This window comes from Chiloscyllium plagiosum, chromosome 35 (assembly GCF_004010195.1).
Source record: "Chiloscyllium plagiosum isolate BGI_BamShark_2017 chromosome 35, ASM401019v2, whole genome shotgun sequence".
NCBI lineage: Eukaryota > Metazoa > Chordata > Chondrichthyes > Orectolobiformes > Hemiscylliidae > Chiloscyllium > Chiloscyllium plagiosum.
In genome coordinates this window covers 31,974,134-31,980,267 of record NC_057744.1, presented here as the reverse complement: position 1 = coordinate 31,980,267, position 6,134 = coordinate 31,974,134, and the positions used below count along the sequence as shown (strand labels likewise).

At 46.4% G+C, this 6,134-nt stretch overlaps 1 long non-coding RNA gene across 1 annotated transcript in view; it reads left to right on the top strand.

Annotated features, from left to right (window-relative positions):
* Nucleotides 1-362: 362 nt before the first annotated feature.
* Nucleotides 363-6,134, top strand: part of LOC122540738 — a 57,031-nt gene continuing 51,259 nt past the window's right edge. Inside the window, exon 1 of the long non-coding RNA XR_006309395.1 lies at nucleotides 363-432. This is a non-coding gene — a long non-coding RNA (uncharacterized LOC122540738). The remainder of the gene's footprint in view (nucleotides 433-6,134) is intronic.

Here is a 6,134-nt window from a genome sequence, read left to right as displayed (position 1 = left end):
CTGCCAAACTTTATCCAAAGCATATGTTTTTCCCACTATTCTAGTTATCTGGGATATTTCCTGCATGTTTATCACCATGGTAACCGGCCCAGCATGAAAGAACTATTTACTAGTGCAGAAGAGAAGATCAGGCATGTGTTGTCAATTTGGAAACCGGTAAATAGATGTTCTTTCTGTCTGCAAGCTGGTGAAAAGACAAGCTGATGTTAGCAAAGACTGACAGAAAAACGACCAATCTCCTCAAACAATCCCACAGTCCTGCACCATTCTCTTATTGGCTTGACTGAGAGTTTTTTCTCGCTCTCTGAGCTGTGATAGCGTGGAGTCTGGGCACTGAGCCCATTTGTAACTTTAAAGAAAATCTTCAAAACTGTCCAGCATTTGGAGGGAGCTGTCAGACTGGGAGATTGCAGTGAGACAGCCAGGCCGGAGGTAAGTGTGCTGAGGAGAGTCAGGGAACGGTGACTGTTGTAATCAAACCACACATCAGTGGGCTGCATAAAGTGGGATGTTTCTCCTTCCCTGGTTTCGCAGGGACTTGTAACAGGCACCTGGCTTTCAACAAACACAGGCTGCCATTCTGTTCACCTCCCTGCATAAAGCTGGTGTAGAGATCAGAGCAAGCTGCATGTTTTCATCATAGAATTGAATTACACATGCCTAGCTGTAACAGACTCCCAAATATGATTCAGTCCCAATCCCTCTGAGGCGACTGTTATTCAGTCATGAATCTCAAATTCCTTGTTGTGGTTAACAAAGGCTTTTGTTTTTGAATTACTGCTTGGGGCTTCTGCTTACTCAAAGTGGCAGAGCTAGGGGAGAGAGGTGTGGTGACACTCTGAGATATTTAACTGCATGTGTGCGAAAGGGGAGCTGCTGTCTGTCTGTGAATCCAAGCTGTTCTGTCACAGTGTGACACCTTTGGCTTAGTGGCTTTTGGACATGATGCAGATCATGGGTCCACTTAGTGTCTGTTTCAATAAATCATTGTTTTCCTGGAACAAGTCACCCTCAGAGTGTCTCAGTGTTGGTGGTGAGATACAGCATCCAGATAAACACCCATCTCAGACTTGGGTCGATTGCATACCTTGCCCGTTCCAACCTCTAGAAGTTTGGCGTCATTTTCCCTGGTGATTAGTGTAAACTAAGGTGGGTAGCCATGAGTTAACTGCACTCACCCGCAAATATGAAGAGTGAAGGACAGAGAATGGGTTGGAACAGTTTAATGTCAGGTTTATGTGGCAGACACTCAGTCTGTGAGCCATCAGGCTAGCCTTAGAACCATTGGGTTTCCACGTCAGATGGAATAGTTAGCGATGAAAGATTGGTTGAGTAACTGACTTAATAGAAGCAAATAATTACTTGTGTTTAAAAGGTGCTCTAGTCACTGAATTAAACAGGGCAATACAGAGGAACCTTGATTATCCGAACGACACTGGCAGGGAGTATTTTGTTCAAATAATCGAATGTTTGGATAATCGAATGCTGGATAACACAGTTTAGCCAAGCATCAGGAGCTTGCAATCTTGTTCAGATAATCCAAAATTTGGATAATCGACGTTCGGGTAATTGAGGTTCCTCTGTCTTAAGTTCCTTGGTTTATATACACACTGCTGACGCCAATATTAGACAAAAGGATGACTAAACAATGTTGCCACAAAATCCATTCAATCAGCTAGAAATGTTGCTTATTAAATAATTCTGAGGGGAATTGATTTGGGTCTCAAAAGGATATTTCCTCTTGGAGAATCTCGAACCAGGAGGGTCATAGTTTAAAAATAACGGGATGGCCACTTCAAGCAGAAATGGGGATTTTTTTTTTCTGAGAGGTTTGTGAGTCTTTGGAATTCCCTTCTTCAAAAGGCAGCGAATGTGGAATCTCTAAAAGGGTGGTACAGTGGCTCAGTGGTTAGCACTGCTGCCTTACAGCGTCAGGGACATGGGTTTGATCCCTGCCTCGGGCGACTGTCTGTGTGGAGTTTGGACATTTTCCTTGTGTCTGTGTGGGTTTCCTCCTGCAATCCAAAGATGTGCAGGTCAGGTGAATTGGCCATGCTAAATTGCCCGTAGGTTAGGTGCATTAGTCAGGGATAAATATAGGATAGGAGAATGGGTCTGGGTGGGTTACTCTTCAGGGATCGGTGTGGACTTATTAGGCTGAAGGGCTGGTTTCCATATTGTGTGGAATCTTATCTAGATATTTTTAAGATAGAGATAGATAGATTTTGGATTATCAAGATGCTGAAAGATTATCGAGGATATACAGAAATGTAGAGTTGAGGCTAAAATCTGACCAGCCATGCTCTTATTGAATGGCTTGTAGTGGCCATTCCTGGTCAGGTTAATCTCACTTGTTCACCAACTCTAAAGTTAACACAGTCTGGAGCCCAGATGGAAAACAGCAGCATAGCCCCAGGCCACAGAATTGTGTTCTAAAGATGGACAATTTAGCATGGCCAATCTACCTGATCTGCACATCGTTGGATTGTGGGAAGAAACTTGAGCACCTGGAGGAAACCCATGCAGACACAGGGAGAATATGCAAACTGCTCAGGTGACTGTCTGTGTGGAGTTTGTACATTCTCCCTGTGTCTGTGTAGGTTTCCTCTGGGTGCTTTGGTTTCCTCCCACAATCCAAAGATGTTCAGGTTAGGTGGATTGGCCATGCTACATTGTCCCATAGTGTTCAGGATGTGTAGGCTAGGTACATTAGTCAGAGGTAAATGTCAGGGAATGGGTCTCAGTGGGTTACTCTTCAGAGGGTCAGTGTAGACTTGTTGTGCCAAATGGCCTGTTTCCACACTGTAAGGATTCTATGAGCACTGAATCAGTGAGTGAAGGAGCTCCCAGGGATGCCAATGAGCAGGAAGATCCCACTCTCACACTTTGATCCGTGCTGAGCTTATTGATCTTAGTGGAGTGGGCTATGATAGGTGCAGTGAGGGCTGTTGGTTAGCTTAGGTGGCCAGAACACAGTGTGCATTGATGGCAATGACTACCCGTCTCCTCATTTTGCCTCAGAGTGATTTCCTCGGACCCTTTGGACACCACTGGAAGAGAGAGCAGGTTAGGGTGCACTCCAGCACAGCTGCACGAACACAGGGGAAGGTGCACCTCGGCTTCCAGATCAAGTCCCATAAGGTTGAGGGCAAGACAGTGTCAAGACAAGCTGGTTCCCAAGGCCAAATAGCTTCCTAGGAAAGCTGCCTTTGGAATTCTGCCCTGTACCTGTGTGACACACAGCAAGATAGGGAGCAAACAAAAGGAATGAGGTTTAGTTGAGCTGAGCAGTTCCTTCACAGGCTCTTTCGAGATGGGAGGGGTGGTTATGGAGAGGTGTGTTGTATGAGACACAGTAATGTTCTCCTGGCTGTGAAGTCACTTGCAGTGTCAGACTCTCCTGTTCACCCTTGACCCTGTCTCCGCTGCCTTACACTGACACTTTCCTTTCAGAAAGGTGACCCTTGGTTTCAAATTCCTCTGTGCCTTTTGCTCCTCCCTACCTCTGTTTTCTCCTCCAGCTCAGCTGCATTCCCTGATCCCATTGCTTCATATCGGTGTTCCGGAATTTGTGAATGAAGTTCTTTTTGTTATTCATTGATGGGATAAGGACATCACCGGCTAGGCCAGCATTTATTGCCCAGAGGGCAGTTAAGAGTCAACCACATGGCTTTGGGCTGGAGTCACATGTAGGCAGTTTCCTTCCCTAAGGGGCATCAGTAAACCAGATGGGTTTTCCTGACAATTGACAACACTTTCACAGTCATCATGGGCAGCACGGTGGCTCAGTGGTTAGCACTGCTGCCTCACAACGCTAGGGACTCAGGTCCGATTGCAGTCTCGGGCAACTGTCCGTGTGGAGTTCCTGCATTCTCCCTGTATCTACAAGGGGCTCCCCTAGGTGCTCTGGTGTCCTCCCTATCCAAAGATGTGCAGATTAAATGGATGGGATATGGGAAATGCAGGGTTACAGGGATAGGGTGGGATGCTGTTTGGATGTGGCCTCACTGGGCTGATTGGCCTGCTTTCAGACTCTTAATTCCAGATTTTTATTGAATTCAAAGTCCACCAACAGCCCTGGTGGCATTGAAGCCAGCGCCCCAGAACATTACCTGCGTCTCTGGATCAACAGTCCAGTGATGATACCATTAGGCCATCACTGCTCATTTAATATCAGGGCCAGCTCAATCCAGCTTCCAGCAGCCGGGCATCTATGAGGTCTAACGCTATCACATTTCCAACATTCACTTTAGATATGGGTATCACAACAAAGCCAGCATTAATTACCCTCCTCATCACCCTGAGAGGACAGTGGCCAACTCCTAGTAACTTAATATCTCTGAGTGCTTTAGCAGGCACTTTGCTACACTGGTGTGGGTCTGGAGTCATGTATATCGAGCAAGTGTATAAGAACAGCTGGCTTCCTTCCCTGAAGGACATTTGTAAGCCAATTGGACATTTTACAACAATCTGACTGATTCATAGTCACTCAGATCTGGTTTTCATTTGTAGATTGTTTTGGAATTCAAATCTGAAAGCCCCTGTTGGAGGATAATGAATGGCTGCTTTCGGAATTATTAATCTAATCACGGAACAACTTCTTTCAGCTGTAGTGTTGCTGTCAGTCATTACGGATGGGAGGTTTTAATACCCCACATATTTTTTATTCCCTTTGGGGAGTAGCAGGGAGGTTTTCCCTCAGATTAAGTTGGACAGAATAAAGGGTTGTGTAATGAGGCTTCACCATGATCCCAGACATCCATTACACTGTTGACAAACCTGAGCCCCTGACTGATTACTAGCTCTGGCTCTTTGTTCTGTGCTGTCATACAGTGGAATCTTCCTAGGCCCTGAATGGTAGGGACTATGGCGAGAAATTTGGAAGAATCATGTGAGAGGTCCAGATGAGGCCTTTCTTGAGGTCAGGAGCAACAAGTTGTATTTTCCAACTGCGTTCTGGATGTTGAGATGAGATTCTTGCTAGTAAATGGCAACAAGCCCATCAACATTGCTCATGATCATCCTCATTATTGCTCATTCTCACCTCTTGAATATCCCGATTCCCATTCTGTCCATCAGCCTGGTGGAAACTAGATGCTGAGGATATCTGAGGTGAATCTCAGTTTCGGGTACCTGGCAACTCCAGCTCACCACTTGCTCCTCCAGACCGCCATCTTGGACACCTGACAACAGTGTCTCAGGGCATGCTCCACGAGCAGAGATTGAATGTACCCACGGTCATGGTGACTGGCAACCAACACATGCCAGCCTCCCTCTGCCATCACGGCACATCCCTGATTGACTTATTGTACTCTCCCAGATTTTGGATGCTGCTCTTTGGAGCACACTGTCATCTCCCATTGTATTGCTGATGCAAGGGCACTATGTGTGTAGGGGTGGGCTTCAACTCAAGGATTCAACCAGCATGCACCTTAGGGTTGTCTGGTTGTTTTTTTAGTGCTCAGTAGCTTTGCATCCACTTAGATGTTCACAGCATCCCTGCCTTGTCATTTTGGCACTTTGCAGGACTGTAAAGGCTCCAGGTCCTGCTGCTTTGCCTTGTTATTTATCTCTGAACACAAACCCCGGGAAGCTTGCCATGGTCAGTGTCAGTGATCAGTCAAGGGGGGAATCCATCGATCTCCCAGCTACACCATGTGCCAGCCCTGGCAAACATACCTGCAGAACTAATACACTAACTTCTTATGATTTATGTGCAAGGCCTCTCAAATCCCTCTGTCCCGCAGCTTTCTGCAGTCTTTCTCCATTTAAATAATACTTCAGTCCTTCCTGCCAAAGTCTCCCATATTACAAGGGGTGGAAGTTGGAGCATGTAAACATGGAATGCACAGTGGGGTGGGGGGAAGAGAGAGGAGCACAACACTAGCCAATCTGCCACACTTCTTGCCGGGACATGGACAGGGACTACCTGGTCATCTTGTGCAGTGCCAAAACCCTTTCCTCATTTCCTTATCCCAACCCCGCCCCATCAGAGGTAAAAACAATGACTGCAGATGCTGGAAACCAGATTCTGGATTAGTGGTGCTGGAAGAGCACAGCAATTCAGGCAGCATCCGAGGACAGGCAAAATCGACGTTTCGGGCAAAAGCCCTTCATCAGGAAGGCTTTTGAAG